The 20,236-nt window shown below is 39.2% G+C and overlaps 1 protein-coding gene and 2 pseudogenes across 1 annotated transcript in view; all 3 read right to left on the reverse strand.

Moving 5' to 3' along the window:
* Window positions 1-20,236, reverse strand: part of HECTD2 (HECT domain E3 ubiquitin protein ligase 2) — a 115,651-nt gene that overhangs the window by 81,149 nt on the left and 14,266 nt on the right. Inside the window, exon 2 of the mRNA XM_004701347.3 lies at window positions 7,815-7,944. The gene's annotated coding sequence lies outside the window, so the exon portion shown is untranslated. The remainder of the gene's footprint in view (window positions 1-7,814; window positions 7,945-20,236) is intronic.
* On the reverse strand, window positions 1,636-2,472 carry LOC101663905 (annotated as a pseudogene).
* Window positions 10,045-11,356, reverse strand: LOC101663596 (annotated as a pseudogene).

The following is a 20,236-nucleotide window of genomic DNA, read 5'->3' on the forward strand; positions in this document are numbered from 1 at the left end:
CTTGTTTACCTTCAAGCTTTTAAGACCCCAGATGCCATATCCCTTGATAGCCAGGTACCATCAGCTTTCTTCACCACATTTGCTTATGCACCCACTTTGTCTTCAGCAGTTGTGTCAGGAAGGTGAGCATCAAAGAATGCCAATTTAATAGAACAAAGTATTCTGGCATTGAGGGAGCACCTGAGTGGAGGCCCAATGTCCTTCTGCTACCTTAATACTAAACCTATAAATAGATGCACATAGATCTATTTCCCCATCCTCATATATAAGTATATTTGCATATGTACATGCCTCTATTTAGACCTCTATAAATGCCCTTTGCCTCCTAGCTCTTTTCTCTATTTCCTTTGACTTTCCTCTTGTCCCACTATCATGCTCAATTCTTCATTTGGGTTTCAGTAATTCCTCTTGGTTACATTACCCTTGATCACGCCCTACCAGGCTTCCTACACCCTCGTCACCACCGATTTGTATCACTTGTTGTTCCCTTGTCTCTGGGTTTGTTAACACCACTACCTTTCCACCCTCATCCTCCTCTCCCCTGCCCCCCTGAAACTGTCAGTTAGTCTTCAGCAATCATGTTGGGAAGGTGCAGCACATTTTTTATGCTGAAAAAGCACCCTCAGTTTTTTGTGGTAAAATTAGGTGCCTCGTCTTATACTCGATTATATAAGGTAGATGGAGCAGTATGGATATCTCTTATAGCAGAAGGCTAACTAAAAAGTATAAAAAGAATGTTGGAGTTAGACTGGAGGATAAAACTAATTTGGTGAAAGTTGAATGATAAATGGATTTTTTACATACAGATGGTCCCTGATTGTTCACATACTGAAGTTACAATGAGCTATACTATGGTCATCTTTTTCTTTTTGGTACATCTTATCATTAGTAATACTACATAGAATGTTGTTGTTAGGTTCTGATGCACAGTATTCTTATATACGATAGAACGAAATGCACTTTGGTCTTAAACAATCTTCACAATTATTATGCTTGAAACCACTGTTGGAGCCACTGTATTTTATTGAATCTTCTCTTTCGGTGACACTCTACTTTTATCAAGCATGATGTCCTTTGGTAGGGAATGGCCTCTCCTGATAATATGTCCAAAGTATGTGTGATGAACTCTTGCCATTCTCACTTCTAAGTAGCATTTTGGCTGTACTTCTTCCAAGACAGATTAGTTTGTTCTTCTGATATGGTCCTTTCAACAGTCTTTGCAACACAATAATTCATATGCATCATTTTCTCTACAGTCTTCCTTATTCAATGTCCAGCTTTGACATACATATAAGGGAACCGAGAAGACCATGAAATGGGTAAAGTGAACCTTAGTCCTCAAAGTGACATCTTTGTTCTGTGACATTTTAAAAGGTCTTGTGCAGGTTCATCTAGTGCAATACATCATTTGATTTTTTTTTTAAAACCAAACCTCACAAAAACACTTTAATTCCAGTCTGCCAGCGCCAGGTGCAATGTCTGGGACAGACTCTGGGTACAATGCTGTGTAGCGACCATTCACTCACACGTGGCTCAGACAAGGCCCCTGAGGGGCACTTACCTTCAGGGTCTTGAGCCGTGCCAGGGAAGGGCACCCCAGGAGCAGAGACAGGGGCAGGCAAGAGGGAAAAGGCACTACTTCTTGGCAAAGATCTTCATGACATTGTTCTGGGTGATCTTGAAGCCCTGCAGGGCATCGCGGGCAGCCCCTGCCTGCACCTCGTTGTCAAACTCCACAAAGGCGATGTCGTGCTGCCAAGGCACCAGCCGGACCTCCTTGAAGCCAGGGAACTGGTTTAAAAGCATGAGCTCGCTGGTCTCCTGGGGCAGGTTGGTGAGGAACAGGATGTGGTTCTGCGGGTTTTCAGAAAGCAGCTGGCAGGGGGCATCTGTCCTAGCATAAGCTGCTGTGAAGGAATGGCCCCTGGAAGGGGCTGGCCAGAAGCCAGACCGGGCCGGGGAATCATGCCGGGGAGGGGGGGGGGTTCCTGTAGGGCGTCTGGCCGGGCATGTGGTGCATGATGCGGGGAGCCTGTCATGGGCGGCATACCCGGGACAGGCCCGGGGACGGCCCCCACCCGAGGCAGTGGCCCCTCCCTGCACAGCCTTCTTGGCTGAGGGGGTCTCCTGGCTCTTGGGCTTCCTCTTCTCCCGCTTGCGGTCCCGCCCCACGAATGTGCCCTTCATCTTGGAGATGTCCGAGTCGGTCTTGGCGTACTGGATCCGCATGGGCTTGTCGTAGAAGGGGAAGCCATGCATGGACCGCAGGGCGTTTGTGGCACTGCTGACCTCCTTGAAGATGACAAAGGCTTGACCCCTCCCTCATCTTAAGGCTCTGGGACACCAGGATATCTAAGATCTGGCCAAACTGTGAGAAGATGGCATACAAGGACTTCTTCAGCTCATCCTTCTTGATCTTTTCGTTGAGATTGTTGATATAGTGTGGTTGGGGCGCGTCTCGGGGACTTCCATAGAGAGAGGTAGAGGTGCCGAGGTCGGTAGCGCAACTGGGCAAGAACTCCAGCCCCAGCGTCTTCTCACATCATTTGATTTCTTGATTGCTGCTTCCATGAATGTTGACTGTGAATTGAAATAAAAGGAAATCTCTGACAACTTCAATTTTTCATCCATTTAGCATGATGTTTCGAGGATTCTGGTTTTCTTTACACGGAGTTGCAATCCAGTGTAAAGGTTGGAGTCTTTGATTTTCATCAGCAAGTGCTTCAAGTCCTCACTTTCAGCAAGCAAAGTTATGTCACCTTCGATCTTGATGCTGTGTTCTTCTTCATATAGTCCAGCTGCTCAAATTATTTGCTAAGCATACTAGATTGAGTAAACATGGGGAAAGGATGCAGCCCTGACCCACGATTTTCCTGATTTTAAAGCATACAATATTCTTGTGTTCTGTTTGAACATCTGCCTCTTGATCTATACACAGGCTCCACATGACCACAGTTAGGAGTTCTGGGATTTCCATTTGTCACAATGAATCCATAGTTCTCTATTATCCACACAGTTTAATGCTTTTGAGTAATCAATACAACACAAGTAAACATCTTTCTGGAATTTTCTGCTTTCAGCTAAGATCTATGTGACGTCAATAATAATCTCCCCATTCCACAACCTCTTATGAATACGGCTTGAATTTCTAGCAGCCCCGTATTGCTATATATCTGTAGCCATTTTTGAATTATCTTCAACAAACTTTTACTTTCATATATTAAAGAAACTGCTTCCTAAATTTTTTTTTGGCATAGATGAGTGTCTCCAGTGCTTCGTCAGCTTCTTGAAACATTTCAATTAGTTTTCTCTCCATTTCTGGAGCTTTGCTTTTCACTAGTTGCTTCAGTGCAGGTTGGACATCTTCCTTCAGTACTCCCTGGTCCTTGGTCATATGCTGCCTCTTGAAATGGTTGAATGTTGACTAGTTGTCTTTGGAATAGTGGCTCTATATGTTCTTCCCACCTTCTCTTGATGTTTCCTGCATCATTCAATGTTCTTCCCATAAAATCCTTCAATATTACAACTCAAGGCTTGAACTTTTTGCCAGCTTGAGGTATCCTGAGCATGTTCTTCTTTTTAGGCTTTCTAACACATTTGATTATAATATTTTACTTTGTCTTTTAAAGCTGCCCCCTGAAGTTTTCTGTTGAGCTATTTCACATGGTCATTTCTTCCATTTGCTTTAGCTACTCTAAGCTCCAGAGCCAGTCTGTCTCTTCTGACATCTACTTTGGCCTTTTCTTCATGGATGATATTCTTGAGGTCATCTCACATGTCATGATGTCTTGTCATTAGTGTTCAATGAGCCAAATCTTGTTCTCAAAATTCAGGTGGGATATACTCAAGGTCATATTTTGGCTCCTGTGTACTTGTTTTACTTTTCTTTGATTTCAACTTAAACCTGCGCATGAGCAATTGACGGTCTTTTCAACAGTCAGCCTCTGGCCTTGTTTTGGTTGCTGAGTTTCTCTATTGTGTCTTCCCACAGATATAGTTTGGATTTCTGTGTATTTCATCTGTGTAGTCCCAACTGCATGGTAACTGATTATGTTGCTAAAAAAGTGTTTTCAATGAAAAAAAAATCACTGGTCTTGTAAAATTCTGTCATACAACGTCTACCTTCATATCTACTCCCAAGGCCATATTTTCCAACTACTGATCTTTCCCCTTTTTATTTCCAACATTTGCATTCTAGTCACCAATAATTATCAGTGCATCTTGAGTTACATGTTTGATCAATTTCAATCTAAATAAGTTGGTAAAATTCTTCAACTTTTTCATAGCTTCATGGGTAAAGCAGCACATTCAAGGGGGACTTCAAAAAGTTGAGTGCCTTTCAACTTGAGAGGCTTATCTTCCGACATTATGTCTGACAATGTTCCACTGCTATTCATAAGGTTTTCAATGGCTAATCCCTCAGTTTATTCCTGCTTCCATGTCTGATTTTAGTCTAGAAGTTGCACTGAAACCTATTCATCATGGTTGACTCTGCTGACATTTGAAATACCGGTGGCCTGATTTCTAACATCATAGCAACATAGAAGTCACTTCAATAGGACACACTGATAAGGGAGTTGTGGACATACAATGCAACAGTGTGTAATTTGCTGATTTCATCATTCTCATCCCAATGCCCAAAGATAAGTAAATATTAGACTTATAAAAATATCCATAATAAAAAAGCAGTAATAGTGAAATGGCAAAGATGAAAAAAGGTATTCAATTTACATTGTAAACGATTTAGTCTGAATGGAACCCATCCTAAGTTGGATTACCTATAGTCATTAAGTTATTTTTATCAGAAATTACTTCGTGTGTGTGTGTGTGTGTGTGTGTGTGTTTATGGTGTATATAGAAGGAAAGGAGAGAAGAGGGAAGGTGTAAGAGAGAAAACAATGGGACAAAATGTAATATATACATTAATATAAGGCAATAACATTATTCTTGTACCTTTTCTTTATGAGTAATATTATCTCAAATAATAAGTTGTCAAAAAACCAAAAAACAAAGACAAGTTATGGATTATTTTCTTTTCTGTAAGACAGTCCAAATTTCTTGGCCTTTCATTTAAGTGGTTTTAGTAGTTTATAGCCTATGTGATACTTTAAAAATAATAAATATAAATAGCCTAACAATGGAAAAAAATTGTTTTTCAAGAGAAATTCATGCTGTGGAAAAAGCTTTCTGAAATTGGATATTTAGAAATATTCTATCATTATAAGATTTTGTGACTGAAAAAGACAATTTTAAGCATAATTTGTATAAAATGCCTGTGTCTGAGAATTCATTGGGTCTGGAAATAGAATCTTCAAAATGAAGCTTTCAATAGGCTTTGAATCTATTTGTTAAAATTCAATTAGTTTGAAAGAATAACTGACAGTAGGAAAGATGAATATTTTTAAGTCAAGTTTTGCAAAAATTACAGAAAAATTTATGAACGGGTTGAGAATTTAGTATTCCAATTCCTAACTTATTAACGTGATTAGGTTTCAAAGACTAGGTCATCATGTGAAAACCAGCATTATGTGAAAATGGAGGATGAACACATCATATCACAAAATGGAGGAAGATCACTACATGCCAGAGTTCACTGAAAAAGCACCAAATCCCACTATTAAATAACTGGCAAGCACTGAGAGCAAGTATCAGCCAAATGGCACATCACAGCCAGTGTTACTATTGCCTTGCATTTCAGCATTCATGAATGCCAAACACATGTTATAATTGTGCAAAGTAGATAGTAATGTTTTCACTATTGTTATAAATGTGAAATGCTGGATAATGAACTAATCGTAAGTGAGGAATTAAGGAGTTTCTTAATAATAAACACAGTTAATGAAATGTTGCAATCCAATAATGAGATTTTGGTTTTTTTCACCCCAAATAAAATGAAATTGTTCACAACTGGACCAATAGGTAACATCATGATAAACACAGAAAACACTGAAATCCCCCCATTGTATCCACAATCAATGCTCATAGAAGCAGCAGTGAAGAGATAAAATGATGCATTGCATTAGGTGAATCTGGTACACAAGCCCTCTTTCAAATGGTGAAAAGCAAGGATGTTAACTTTGAGGAATATGGTACCTGACCTAAGTGATGGTAATTTCATGTGAAAGTTGACCACTGAATAAAGAAGACCAAAGAAAAACTAATGCGTTTGAACTATGGTGGTGACAGAGAATATTCAAAGCACCATGGGGGAAAAGGGAAAGATGGGGAGAGGGGAGAAAGAGAACCACATATATGGAAAGTCTAGCAGGGTATTGCTGTTGATTCATTTCTTGATTTGGGCTGTGTAAATAAACAGAGTGTGCTTCTTTAAAAACAAAACTCTCCAGACTCCTTATCCCTCAAATCTAAATAGTGGTCTAAGTAGTGTTAAAAAAAAAGGGGGTGGTGGAGAGGAAAAGTAAAATTGAAATGGACTTGGGAATCTTTAGGGATAAACAAGTGCATGTCAAACAAACAAACAAACAAACAAAAAAACCATGAATGACCAAAAGGACAACAAATCTGTCTAGGAAGAAGCTTGGCCAGAATGCTCCTTTGAGGCAAGGTTGGCCTGACTTTGTCTCATGTACTTTGGGCGTGTTGTCAGAAGATCCCAGTCCCCAGAGAAGGACATCTTGCTTGGTAAAGTGGAGGGGCAGAGAAAAAGAAGGACTTTGACAAGATAAGACTGACACAGTGCTTCATCAATGGGCTCAAACATAAGAACAATTGTGAGGATGGTGCAGGACTGGACGATGCTTTGTTCTGTTGTACATAGGGTTGCTTTGAGTCAAAACTGACTGGACAGCACCCAGCAACAGCAATATATACAATGTATACCCTATTGGTAATGAGTCATTTAAAACAACTACTAAATAAAATTGAACTTCGCACCAGATCTTAAAAATCAATGTACCACCAAGATAAATTTAAAAAACAAAAACTATTAGATAAAACTCTTTATTAAAGCATTGATTTTTAAAAATAAACTTGTAATATGGCTTATTTGAGCTTCATTTCATCCTTTAAATGTTTTATTTGTGTAGTTTGAATACATACAAGGAGGGGTGCTTCAAAAAGCACTTGGACATTTTTCATTATCTTTTCATCTTTCCATGGACTTTCTGGTGCCCATATATATACCATTTCCCTGAAAATAAGACAGTGTCTTATATTAATTTTTGCTCCCAAAGATGCGCTAGGTCTTATTCTCTTATTTTTCCATGAAGAAGAATACAGTACACATTTATTGTTTATTGTTTTATTAAGAGACCTCGCACTTCCAGTCTGCTCTGGCTGCGCTGCGGCCCATACATAGTGAGCTGCACGGCAGCGCCCACCGCTATGGTCCAGAGTCCAGAGTTATGGTAGCTTCGGGGGGCCTTATTTTCGGGGAGGTTTTATTTTTTGGGGGATGCCTTATATTTCAGCGAGAGGCAAAACTGTAAGTAGGTCTTATTTTCCAGGGATATCTTACTTTTTGGGAAATACGGTGTGTGTGTATAAATATATATAAAACATACATATGTTGTGGGTTACTTGTTCAAAAATTCCAGTAATATGTGTACTACTATATAATCTACTTAGAGAATAAAATATTTTTTCCAAAAATGTTTTCCTAATACAGAAAATGCATATATTAAATGTCTAATGAATTTCTCGCACTAAAAACCAATACTTTCTCATACTGATAAACTAAAAATTAGATTTTTAAAATATATTTTAATAGCCTGATAATATAATATCATGCAAGCTATGTAGGCAGTTTTGCACTTTCGGTAATTATAATACATTATTTTATTTATTTATTTTACCATTCTTGATGTTAGGGAAAACAAGATGTGTAGGTGAACTTCTGTTTTCAGCAGCTTCTTTCTTCTGGCTAACGGTTGAAATAAAATTGCTAAAAGTGGAATTTTGGCCTTTGGCTCCTCTGTCCGAACCCTAAAAATAGAAAAGTTAATATTGCAACATAGTTCCTATAATCACACTTTAGTTATTTTATTATAGAAATAATTAACATTTATAATAGAGCTTTTAATTTGATGACAGATATATCAAACCAACACATGTTAAAATTGACTTACCTTTTCTATGAGCAAATTGTGTTTACATATAAACTAAAAATAGTCATCTTATCTACCTGCTTACAAACTGATAATGGCAATAGCACCTAACTCACCACTGGCTTATTGTGAGGTTTACCTGAGCTAATGATGCTTGCTTAAAGATTAGCACAGTTCTTTGTACATAGCACCAAAACAAAAAAAATAAACTCACTGATCAAGTTGATGCCAACTCATATGGACCCTACAGGGCGGGGTAGAACTGCCCCTGTGAGTTTCTGAGACTATAACTCTCTATATGGGAGTAGAAAGTGCTGTTTTTCTCTGGAGGAACAGCTGGTGGTTTCAAAATGCTGAACTTTCAGTTAGCAGCCCATCAAGTAACCACTATGCCAACAAGGCTCCTTATACACAGTACACATCCTGCTAATGTTAACTGCTATTTTAACTTTGTAGTTAGATAATACTATTTGTCTAAAGTATAAACACCATGAAATCGGAATTCAAACTCTAGTCAGTATTACAATGAAGTCTGTAATCTTAAATCATTATAGCACAGAGCTCGCACTACAGTGGCTGTAAGTCACTAAGGGATTTAATCTGCCTTTGCTAGCAGGTGTGTTTGATCAGGATGTCGTAAATAGTAGTGGTAACAAATGTCAAATCTTGACTGCAATAAATATTTCATTTACACATTATAACGAATAAAAGTAGTCAATTTATAAAATCAAGTCATCATGTTTTATACAATGAAAGGCCCCTGAGAAACAAAGCTTTGTTAGTTGTAAATATCTACAATAACTTGATATATCAAGGATTTTTTTGCCCTTTAGAACTCTCATGGATGATATTTAAACTGACCAAAAAAGGACAAGGGCAGCAGTGTGGATAAACAGAATCAGTAAGGTGGAAGCTCCAGTGAGTTGGACATAAAGGTAGGCAAGGACCATATCCTGACACCTAGAGGCAAAGAGGAGTGTGGACCCTGTCCTGTAACAAATCTTTTACCTGTGCTTTAGTGACTATGGAGGAAGGCTTTCAACTCTGTGGATCATAGTTAACTATAAATAACATTGTGAAAACCGGTAATTATGGAATGGTTAATTAAGCTCATGTGGCAGGAATTTGAAAAGAACAAGAGAATACTGTGTGGTTTAAAATTGAAAAAGATGTATAGTAGGATTATAGCCTCCCTCCCTCCCATATTACTTATTCAACCCATATGTTGTTGCTTTTGTTGTTAGGTGCCACCCAGTCAGCTCTAACTCAATGTGCAACAGAACGGAACATCTCCCAACCCTTCATCATCCTCACAATTGTTATGTTTAAGCTCATTGTTGCAGCCACCGTAGCAATTCATCTCGTTGATGGGCTTCCTCTTTTTTTTTTTGCTGACCTCTACTTTATCAAGCTTGTTGTATGTATGTCCCTTTCCAGGGACTGGATTTTACTGATAACATGTCCAAAGTACATGAGATGGAGTTTCACCATCCTTGCTTCTAAGAAACATTCTGACTGCACTTCTTTCAAGACAGATTTGTTTGTTCTTCTGGCAGACTATGGGTCCTTTCAATATTCTTTCCAGCTTTCACAAGCATATGAAACGATGGAATATACCACGGCTTGGGTTAGGTGCACCTTCATATTCAGAGTGACATTTGTGTGCTTCAACATTTTTAAAAGATCTTGTGCAGATTTGTCCAATGCAAATTTGATTTTTTTTTGGGGGGGGTCATTGATGTTTATTTTGCAAACAAAACCACTGGGGATGTTGCCTGTTGACACCTCGCGATGACACTGGGACACTTGGTGGGAAGCTCGCGAGAAGGGCGAGAAGTGGGGCTGTCACAGGATCACAAAGCTGGGGTTTCCAACATGTGTCCAGATAGTCTGGCTTGGCTGCAGGGGCAGCTCTAATGAAGCGGTGAGAACACCGACAGGCTCAGGGGAGGGACTACCAGAGGTCTGCCTGCCAAGTTTATTTGGCAAGGGGATTTCTGAACTTCTGGCCAGCGAACTTGGCCTTGCTGCCCAGCTCCTCTTCAATTCTGAGGATCTGGTTGTACTTGGCCAGGCGCTCAGATCGGCATGGCGAACCAGTTTTGATCTGTCCAGTGCAGAGTCCCACTACCAGGTCAGCAATGAAAGTATCCTCCGTCTCCCCAGAACGATGAGACACCATGACGCCCCACCCTTTGGACTGGGCCAGCTTGCACGCCTGCAGAGATTCGGTCACAGAGCCGATCTGGTTCACTCTGAGCAGGAGGCAGTTGCACGACTTCTTGCCCACGGCCTTGGCGATTCGCTTCGCGTTGGTCACTGTGAGATCGTCCCCTACCACCTGGATCCCTGAACTGGCAGTGAACTTGGCCCAAGCGTCCCAGTCATCCTGGTCAAAGGGGTCTTTGATAGACACCACTGGGTAGTCCGTGATGAAGGACTTGTACAGGTCTGCCAGTAGGTCAGGTGAGATGTACCTGCTGGGGTCATCAGGAGACTTGAAGTCTAAGTCATATTTCCCAGACCTGAAGAACTCAGAGGTAGCTACATCCATGCCAATCACCATCATGTCAGTGTAACCAGCTTTCCCAATAGCATTCTTCAGCAGCTGTTTGTTCTCCAAGATGCTGGGGGCAAATGCACCTTCATCTCTGACATTGGTGGCATCCTTGCTGTACTTCTCCTTGATGACGTTTTTCATTGATGACGTTTTTCAGGTTGTGGTACACCTCGGCCCCAATGCACATGGCGTCCTTGAAGTTGACTGCTCTGACGGGGAGGATCATGAACTCCTGCATGGCCAGCTTGTTGCCGGCGTGGGAGCCACCGTTGATCACATTGAAAGCAGGAACTAGCAAGATAACTTCGGAATTGCCGGCCAAGTCAGCAATGTGACGGTATAGGGGGACTCCCTTCTCAACAGCTCCGGCCTTGCACACAGCGAGGGATACGCCCAGAATGGCATTTGCACCAAATTTTGACTTATTCTCAGTTCCACCCATCTCAATCATCAGCTTGTCGATCTTTTCCTGTTCCGTCACGGTCAGCTTCTTGCTAACCAGGGCAGGCGCAATCGTTTTATTGATGTGCTCAACAGCCTTTGAGACACCTTTGCCCAGATACTGGGTCTTATCATTGTCCTGGAGCTCCAGGGCCTCACAGATCCCAGTTGAAGCCCCACTGGGCACGGCAGCTCTGAGGAGCCCTTTGGCAGTGTAAAGATCAACCTCAATGGTGGGATTTCCACGGGAGTCGAAGATCTCTCTGGGGTGCATCTTGAGGATAGACATGATGGATTTCTGGCCGCTGGTTCTCGTCGCCCAGGAAGGAAGTGGAAGAGGCTGCAGACACCGAGACAGGTGTTGGGCCAGCAGAGTGCTGATGCTGCGACTCCCCAAGAAGCTCTCCCCACCACCTCCATCCTTTGATTTCTTGACTGCTACTTCCATTGGCATTGATATTGGGTCTAAGCAAAATTAAATCTTTGACTTCAACTTTTCTCCACTTATCATGATGTTCCCTGACAACTTCAACTTTTCTCTACCTATTATGATGTTGGTCCAGTTATGAGGATTTGTTTTCTTCATATTGAGCTGTAATCCATGTGAAGGTTGTACTCTGATTTTCCTAAGTAAGTGCCTCAAGTCTTCTTTGCTTCCAGAAAGCAAAGTTATGTCAACTACATATCAAAAGTTGTTAATAAGTCTTCTTCCAAATCTGATGCTGTGTTCTTCCTATAGTCCAGTGTCTCAGGTTATTTGCTCAGCATACAGTTGGAACAAATATGGTAACAGGAATCAACCTAGATACATACATTTCCTGATTTTAAACCACAGAGTAGTCTCTTGTTCTGTTTGAATGATTGCCTCTTGGTCCACGTTCAGGTTCCACATGTGCAAAACGAAGTGCTCTGGAATTCTCATTCTTCTCAATGTAATCCAGTTTGTTATGCATGAAGAAAACCAAAGACCCGAAGAAGAAATCAGTCTATGGGATGAATAGCCCACATGAACCATGGTCTCTTCTAATGTGAAATCAGAAAAACTGGATGGTGCCTGGCCACCCCCACTGACCTCTCTGACCAAGAATATAATAAAAAGCTCTGGATAGAATGGGAGAAAATATCGAACAAAATTATAATTTCTATAAGAAGGCTAGACTTAATTGGACTGATAAGAGACTAGAGGAATCCTGAGACTATTGCCCTCAAATATCCTTTGAAATTGGCACTGAAACTACTCTTAGAATTCACCTTTCAGCATAAAGAATAATAGATTTCCTTGTTGGATAAACACTACCATCTGTGAGTAATATACTCCTTTAAACAATCAACTATATATGATCAGATGATCAACATCTATCAAAATGCAAAGATGAGGTCGAAAACCAGGATGGAAATAGTGAGAAAGCTGGAACACTGTGAAAATTGTAACCAATGTTACACAACAATTTGTATAAAATGTGTTCAACAAGAAACCAACTTGCTGTGTAAACTTTCATCTAAAGCACAGCAACATTCAAAGAGAGAGAAAGGAAGACTAGCCATATAGTTTTTTTAATTGTAGCAGAAAATAAAGTATTACAATATAAGTACCAACAACATGACATGATTAGTGGTTTGGCCTAAGAGTGTCCAGTGGAACGAGGGGAATGAAATCTTGGGAGATCTGGAGACATCAGAATCAGGATAATGGTGGTGGTGATCATATGAAATCAATTGACAAATAATAGGAAAAATAGAAAACGGAAACAATGGAAGCTGTGATTTCCCAGTCTGGGAGCTTTACTTGTTAACTCCCGAAAGATAGAGCGACCAGCAGATGGAAGGGTACACAGCTTTGGGGGGAAATGTATTGACCTCATTCCCTTGGCTGCTAAGTCCAATGGCCCTTTCTATCTAAACTGCCCTACTCTTGTTCTTCGTGCAGGAAGGACCATGCATTGGAGGAGGAATGGGGATTCAATCTAAAGACAGCTTGTTTGTAGGCTGGGAAGCCACACATTAGGTGGTCTAGTATAAAAGGCATTCAAGCATTTGAGTAACCAAGCAGACTAAATCTCCCCAGATTTTAGACAGAACAACAACAGAAAGGCTGGCCAGCCAAGGGTGAGAGAAGAGACAAGCAACAACTAGCCTATAGCACTACCCCTGCTCCTGTCTGCTTTCTTGATCCAATACGTGTTTATCATTCTAACAAATCCAACCTTTTCCTTAAGATATCATAAGTGGATTGAAATACTATTTCTTGGAATAGATTTTTTTTTAAAAAGCTTAAACAACATGAAAAAATATCCTTGGTTTGTAAGATGATTGATTGTACTCTTGACAGTTTATACTTGAGATGACATACAATTAATCATAGACAGTTTCGTAGGTTGATATAGCACTTCAAAATAATAAAACCCTCATAACAATAGTTGCTTCATAGAACCTTGCACAAGAGAAATCCTACATATAATCTAAGATGTCGTGAGGAGAAAATGGGCATCAATGTTGGGTAATCATAAAATCATTAACTGAAAAGCAGGGAATCAAATGAAGAAGCCACAAGGTATTAATGACATCAAACTACAGGCTAAATTAAAAGTCAGTGAACATTACTATTGTACATGCCTTCTGAGACTTGGATCAAATGCAGATATTACATCTGGTTTCCTGAGGAGTTTTATAAATGTTATCGATGAGTTTTACAGCAGAAGAACACTACTGATGAAGTCCTGGAATGTGGCCAGCCTGCACCTACAAACAGTGGGCTGGATGTGTGTGAAGAATAGATAGTAGGAGAAAACCCAACCAGCTGTTCTAGACAAGATGAGTGTATAAGTAGGAAACTCAGGGTGAAAAAAACTACACATTTTAAAACTTCATTGAAGGAAAGAAAAACACAAAATATTCCAATCTGCCCTATTGAAGAACAGAGACGGATCTTTAGGCAGAAGCTGACTATGAGTTTAATAAACTTGTCGCACAGCATAAAATTTTTGTTGTAAATAGGATAACTAATCAAAGATCATATTTCACAAGCACTAAACATGAGCCTCCAGGAGCCCTGGTGACACCGTTGGGTAAGCATCAACCACGTGCTCCACAGGAGGCAGGTAAGTCTATCTGTCTCAGTACAGATTACAGTCTCAGAAAAGCGACCTGGGGTTGTTGGGAGTCTGAATCAACTCAATGGCAACAGCTTGGGGTTTGGTTAACATGAATTTCAATGGTCTTTTTTTGAACAGAGATGCACACATAATATGTAAGATGATAAAATACTCTAAAAAATTTGGAGTTCCAGCTTGTTCTACTTCGATTGCCCTACAGCTAAATATTTTAAATCTGATTTTAATATTTGTTATTTGAATGCGTTCCTAATTTACTGAGAAAAAAACTGCTCCTGAGCTAAACTCCCGATTTTTTATCACACTTTCCTATCAAGAGCCATAAGATGGATAGCCATGGTTTTATATGATAGTTTTTCCTAACAACTACTAAGCTATATTAAAAATTCTGTTAAAATGTACTTTGATCATCCTCCACCTCCCCAAAGCTGACTTTGTGTTCACATTTCATGCCAAGTCTTAGAAAAGGAATTGTTGGTTCTGTTCTATAAGAAAATACTTGAAAGCCACAATATTCTACTGAGTCTCTGAATTAAAATATTTCAAAATCGAATCTCTATCTCTGCAATATTTATTATTCAAAATATAAAGGGGTAAAAAGAAAAGTCCTCGTACTAGGATTCCTGTTTATATATACACGTTTATTCCAACATAACATAGTTAAATGTATTTGCTATTAGTAGATATTGATAGACAAGTTCTCTCAGTAATACACTTGTCTAGATTTATTATAGAATGCCTCAAAGAACAATGTCCAATAAAAACAGTGATCTCCAATCACAACTACTAGGCAAGCTAAATTTAAGACAAAGAAGCAAATTCAAAAGTTTCAGTGACTATTTGGGGGAACTCCCAAGGGGTATTCAAGATGGATTTTCTTGAAAGACACAAGAAACCATGAGGGGTTAAAACTTAAAAAAGTTTTAAGAAAACTGAAAACTGCTTTGCTGAGAGAAAGGATAGGAAAGTTGGGCCAAGAAATTTTTCCATTATAATGCACTGATCACCCTTCAAGGATGGCAAGGAATAAGCCTGAGAATTTCACTGGGTAACCATATCCCATCTACCCTAAAGCTCTGATCTTGCCCTTACAGAATTTTGTTGAAAAATTTCAAAGTCCCTCAAAGATGTAAGAACTGCCATTTGATATGATGAAAATCACAGTGCAGATGGGCTAGAGATGGGAAGATACAGCAGGAAACAATAGCTTCACATTTTGTTATTTTTGTTGATGAATACTTCTTTGATTTTATAACAACACTTTAAAACTCATTTTAAACTATCAGCTTTGCACTCGAGCTGGAAATGCTTGCATTTTAAACTATATCAAGTAAATATTAATCTAACATTTTAGCTATCTACGTACGTAGGTCAGACTGGCAGAAGTTTCATTGAAGAGACAACACAGTACAAATACATAGACAGATGAACTCTATGTACAGCTCTTTGGTTTGGTCTTCTCTAAATGCAAAATTTTCATATGAAATAGTCTTTTCAAACGTCAAATTCACTTTAGTGATGATCAGAGCTTCCCTGAGGACACTCTATTAACATTTTTCAGATATGACTATGAAAATTCTAGTCTGTGATGAGATTTCCTGTACAGGATGTATAAATCCCCAATCATACTCATATTTAAAAACCACTATGACTACTATGCACCTCTTGAAATAGTTCATTAGTGGTAGAGGTAAGACAGCAACACCCAAGACACTGCCCCTCTGCCAAATGGAATCCCCCAAGAAGCCAAGTGAAACAGGTACAGATGACAATCCTGAAACTCTGAGCATCAAAAGAAAGAATAAAGATTATATCAATACTGATTAGAAGAAGTAACGGAATGAACCCATGAACAATGAAAGAGATGTAGAAGGGGTGACCTGTCTACTGGTCAAGCACCGTGTGGCCATTTTGGAACATGCAGTGTTCCCAGACAAGGAGCATTGGAAGGCAATTATCACTGAAATCCTACTAAGTCAGAGACAAAGTTTAAACAACTAGGGAGTGAAGCAAGGTGAGCAGAAAAACTAAATCTAAGGAAGCAAAGTGTAGGAAAGTAAGCAAGAGTTCCAGAGACTCAGAGAAAGCCAGTAAACAGGGATAGAAACACTAGCAGTAGTCCCTAGTAAGTTAGCTTATGGACCAAAGTTGAGGTTTGTGAAATGGCAGATGGGGCCACCGGGCTTTGGATACCCCATCCTGTAGCCATTGAGCTGCAGCATGAACCAAATAACTGGCTTCATTCACCCAAGAGGGCACTGGCATCTATGCCAGTACCAGAGACCAGAGGAGCATACTCTCTCTCTTTCCCACTGTCTCCCAGTGCCCAGACATATCTCCTTACCCCTGCCTACTGGGTGGCTGGTGATGCTCTCTGCCTAATGGTCCTTCCAGCCTGGCACCTCTTTCCCACTACCAGTAGCCTCCAACCACTCCACTCCTTGTGGTGCACTCAAAGATTGTACATTGTGCGCCCACTGCCTCCTTAGTTGGCTTTCTCTGGTGGCTGGGAGCACAAGCTCCCACAGAATGTGCCATCTGCCTCTGTGGATGGGGACACGCACCCTCACAGACACGGACCACAAACAAGCCTGCCACTTCCATAGTCAGAAGCTCACAATCATGCCTGTTGCCATATCATATCACATGATTTTTTTCTCTTGTTCTTTTTCCCTGCATCTGACAAGAGTTGGTGACTGTATCCCCACTAGCCAGCTACATATGGATGAGTGATATTGCCCATTCCTGCACTGCTGAATTACAGCAGAGAGCAGCCAACACTGAGTCCTGAGTCTACACATCCACCTGCTATCCCACACACGCAGAGACAGTTGATGAGCACCCTGTTACTAAACCAGTGACCCGAGTAGCACCCATCTGAATATAACACACAAACACACAAATAACAACACAGAAAACACAAGTCAAAGTAAAACAAACATAGTCATCATATAAAATTAATACCATAGTGTCTCAGGGACAACACTAACTTTCAATTCACACAAAGAAATAGGACAATATGGTTTAAGCAAGTGACCAAAATATGAGGGGATTTCAAAAGAATCATAGAAAAAATGGAATTAAAAGGTAATGGAATTTTTCTATGAATGTTTTAAAGTCACCTTATACCTGGTCAGAATAACTTCCTGGGGAAGGAAGAGTAATGGAACTACTTGATAAAGAATTAAAAGGAATTATATTTATAATCTTTCAACAGAATTAGAAGAGGAGATTAAGGAGAACACCGACAAAAACCAAGAAAGTTACAGACAGAATCAAGGAAAACATAAACCTCTAGAAAAATTTGGAAAAACATAGGAACAAAATAAATTGACAATTAGAAACCATGCAAAACTAGCAAACATAAATCCAGAAGGTGAACACTAAACCATCAGAAATACTTAATATAATGGAAGGACAAAGGAGTTGAATCGATGGAAGCATAGTAAAGAAAATAGAAGGCAAATCCCTTGATAGCTATACATTCAAAGAATGAGGAAAAATAAAGACAGTCTAGGGATAATGTGAGGTATTAGCAAGAAGAATAACTTCTGCATGGTCAGGATTCCAGAACAGGAAGTAGAAATAAATAATAAGGTTTACAGAAAACTGTCGAAGATTTGTTGACACACACACACACACAAATCTCCCTCATGTCAGGCAGCACAAAGATATCAATTTAAGAAGCTTAATGAGCTCCAATTAGCTAAAAAAACCCAAGAACAAATCACTAAGGCTTACAATAATCAAACTTTTGAAAATCAAAGACAAAGAATCCTAAAAGCAGATCAGGAAAACCAAAATGCTACCTAAAGAGAAGAACCAAGAAGCCCACGTTCTGATTTCTAAACAAAAACCTTACAGGTCAAAAATACAATGAGATGAGATTCATAAAATAAATTGTCAACCAACAAAACTGTTCCTCAAAGACAAAGGCAAAATCAGGACATTTCAAGATAAACACAACTTAAGGTACTTTGTAAAAGTTAGACCAAGCCAACCAGACACTAAAGGGAGTCCGCTGAACAAAGAACCATCAACATCGGATGACAATTTGATAGAAAACATGGCAACATCGCCTGGAAGCCAACTTAGATCAATGATTTTCAAAAAAGAAATTAAACCTACAAGACTGAAAATAGGGAACCAGAGATGTTACTGAATGACAACAACTAAAAAAAACAAAGAAATGAATGGTACAGTTAAAGAACATTCAAATGAAGAGCAAGGGAAAATGGTACTAAGATGGAACAGATGATTTTAAACTTCTGTCCACTGCCATCCAGCTGATTCTGACTCATAGCAACTTTTAGGGCAGTGCAGACTGCTCTGTATGGTTTACAAGACTGCAAATCTCTTTTTGAAAAAATCATTTTATTGGGGGCTCTTTATAGCTCTTATCACAATCCATACATACATACATTGTGTCAAGCATATTTGTACATATGTTGCCATCATCTTTTTCAAAACATTTTTTTCTACTTAAGCCCTTGGTATCTGGTCATTTTCTCCCCTCCCCCAACCTCCCTCCCTCATGAACCCTTGATAATTTATACTTTTTTTTTCATATCTTACACTGACTGCTTTCTCCCTTTACCCACTTTTCTGTTGTACATCCCTCTGGGAGGGGGTCATATGTAGATCACTGTGATCGCTTCCTCCTTTCTCCTCCCACCTTCCCCTTACCCTCCTGGTATCGATACTCTCATTGGTCCTGAGGGGTGAATGTAAATCTTTATGGGAGCAAACAGCATCATCTTTTCTTGCAGAATAGTTGATGGGTTTGAACTGCCTACATCATAGTTAGCAACCCAGTGCTTAACTCACTGGGTCCCCAAGGATTTTTGCTTTAAACTTAGGATGATAAAAAGAAATTGCAAGGCAACCACAAAGAAAATTAATAAACCTTCTCATCAAAATAAAAAGAAAATAATATTCAGTAAACACAAAACCAAAAGTAATGAAGGAAATATAAAGAACATCTATAAATAAAATTAACTCAGAAGAGAAAAATATATGAACAAAGAAATTGGCAGCACCACAATAAAAGGGAAAATAAACAATCCCACAATAAAATTACAGCAAAATTCATTCTGTCAATAAACTAAATGTAAACTGATGAAATACACCAGTCAGTAGATAGATAAGAAAATATGATATATTGTCTACAAAAAGTAGATAGATAAGAAAATATGATATATTGTCTACAAAAAGCACTTCACAAGATAAAAATAAGCTAAAATTCAAAGGCTAGAAAAAATATATAAATCAAACAGCAAATCACCCTTTCCCCCAACCAATAAAAGCATACTACACACTCATTCCCAGAACATCGGGCTTGTTCTCCAGAAGACACCACATAATAGGTCACAAAGCAAGCCTCAAATAAATTTAAAAACATCAAAAGAGTAGAAAGCACCTTGATGGTTAACAATGCTACAAAATTAGAAATAACAAGAAGATCAAGAAAAAAAATCAAGTACACGAAACTCAAACCTTTTTTTGCTATTTAAAACTATTTGCTAACAGAAGAAATAAAAATTGAAATAAAATTAGGCTAATTTAGCAAGACTGAAAACACAGCATACCCAAATCTCTGCTAGAGCAGTACCCAGATCTCAATTTATAGAAAGAAATGCACATATAACAAAGGAAGAATCAACACCTTAAACCAAGAAATTCAGCAATTAGAAAAAGAGCAATAAACTAAGCCTCCAATCACCAGTGGGGAAATAAAGAAATAATAAAGATTAGAGCAGAAATGAATGAAACAGAAAAAGAAGAGAAAGAATCATCAAGACTAGGAGTTGATTGTTTGAAAAGATTCATAAAATGGACAAACCACTGGAAAATGTAACATTGGGGGGGGGGAGAGGGAAAGAGAATATGCAAATCACATGAATAAACACGAAATGGGTGACAATAGAACCCAAATAAAAACAGTAAACAGAATACGATAAAAACTGTACTTCAGACATTGGGCCTCCACTCAAGTACTCCCTCAACACAAGAATACTTTCTTCTAGTAAATTGGCATTCTATGATGCTCACCTTCCCGA

Source organism: Echinops telfairi, unplaced genomic scaffold (genome assembly GCF_000313985.2).
Source record: "Echinops telfairi isolate 266 unplaced genomic scaffold, ASM31398v2 ScPeMD7_70;HRSCAF=299, whole genome shotgun sequence".
Taxonomy (NCBI): Eukaryota; Metazoa; Chordata; class Mammalia; order Afrosoricida; family Tenrecidae; genus Echinops; species Echinops telfairi.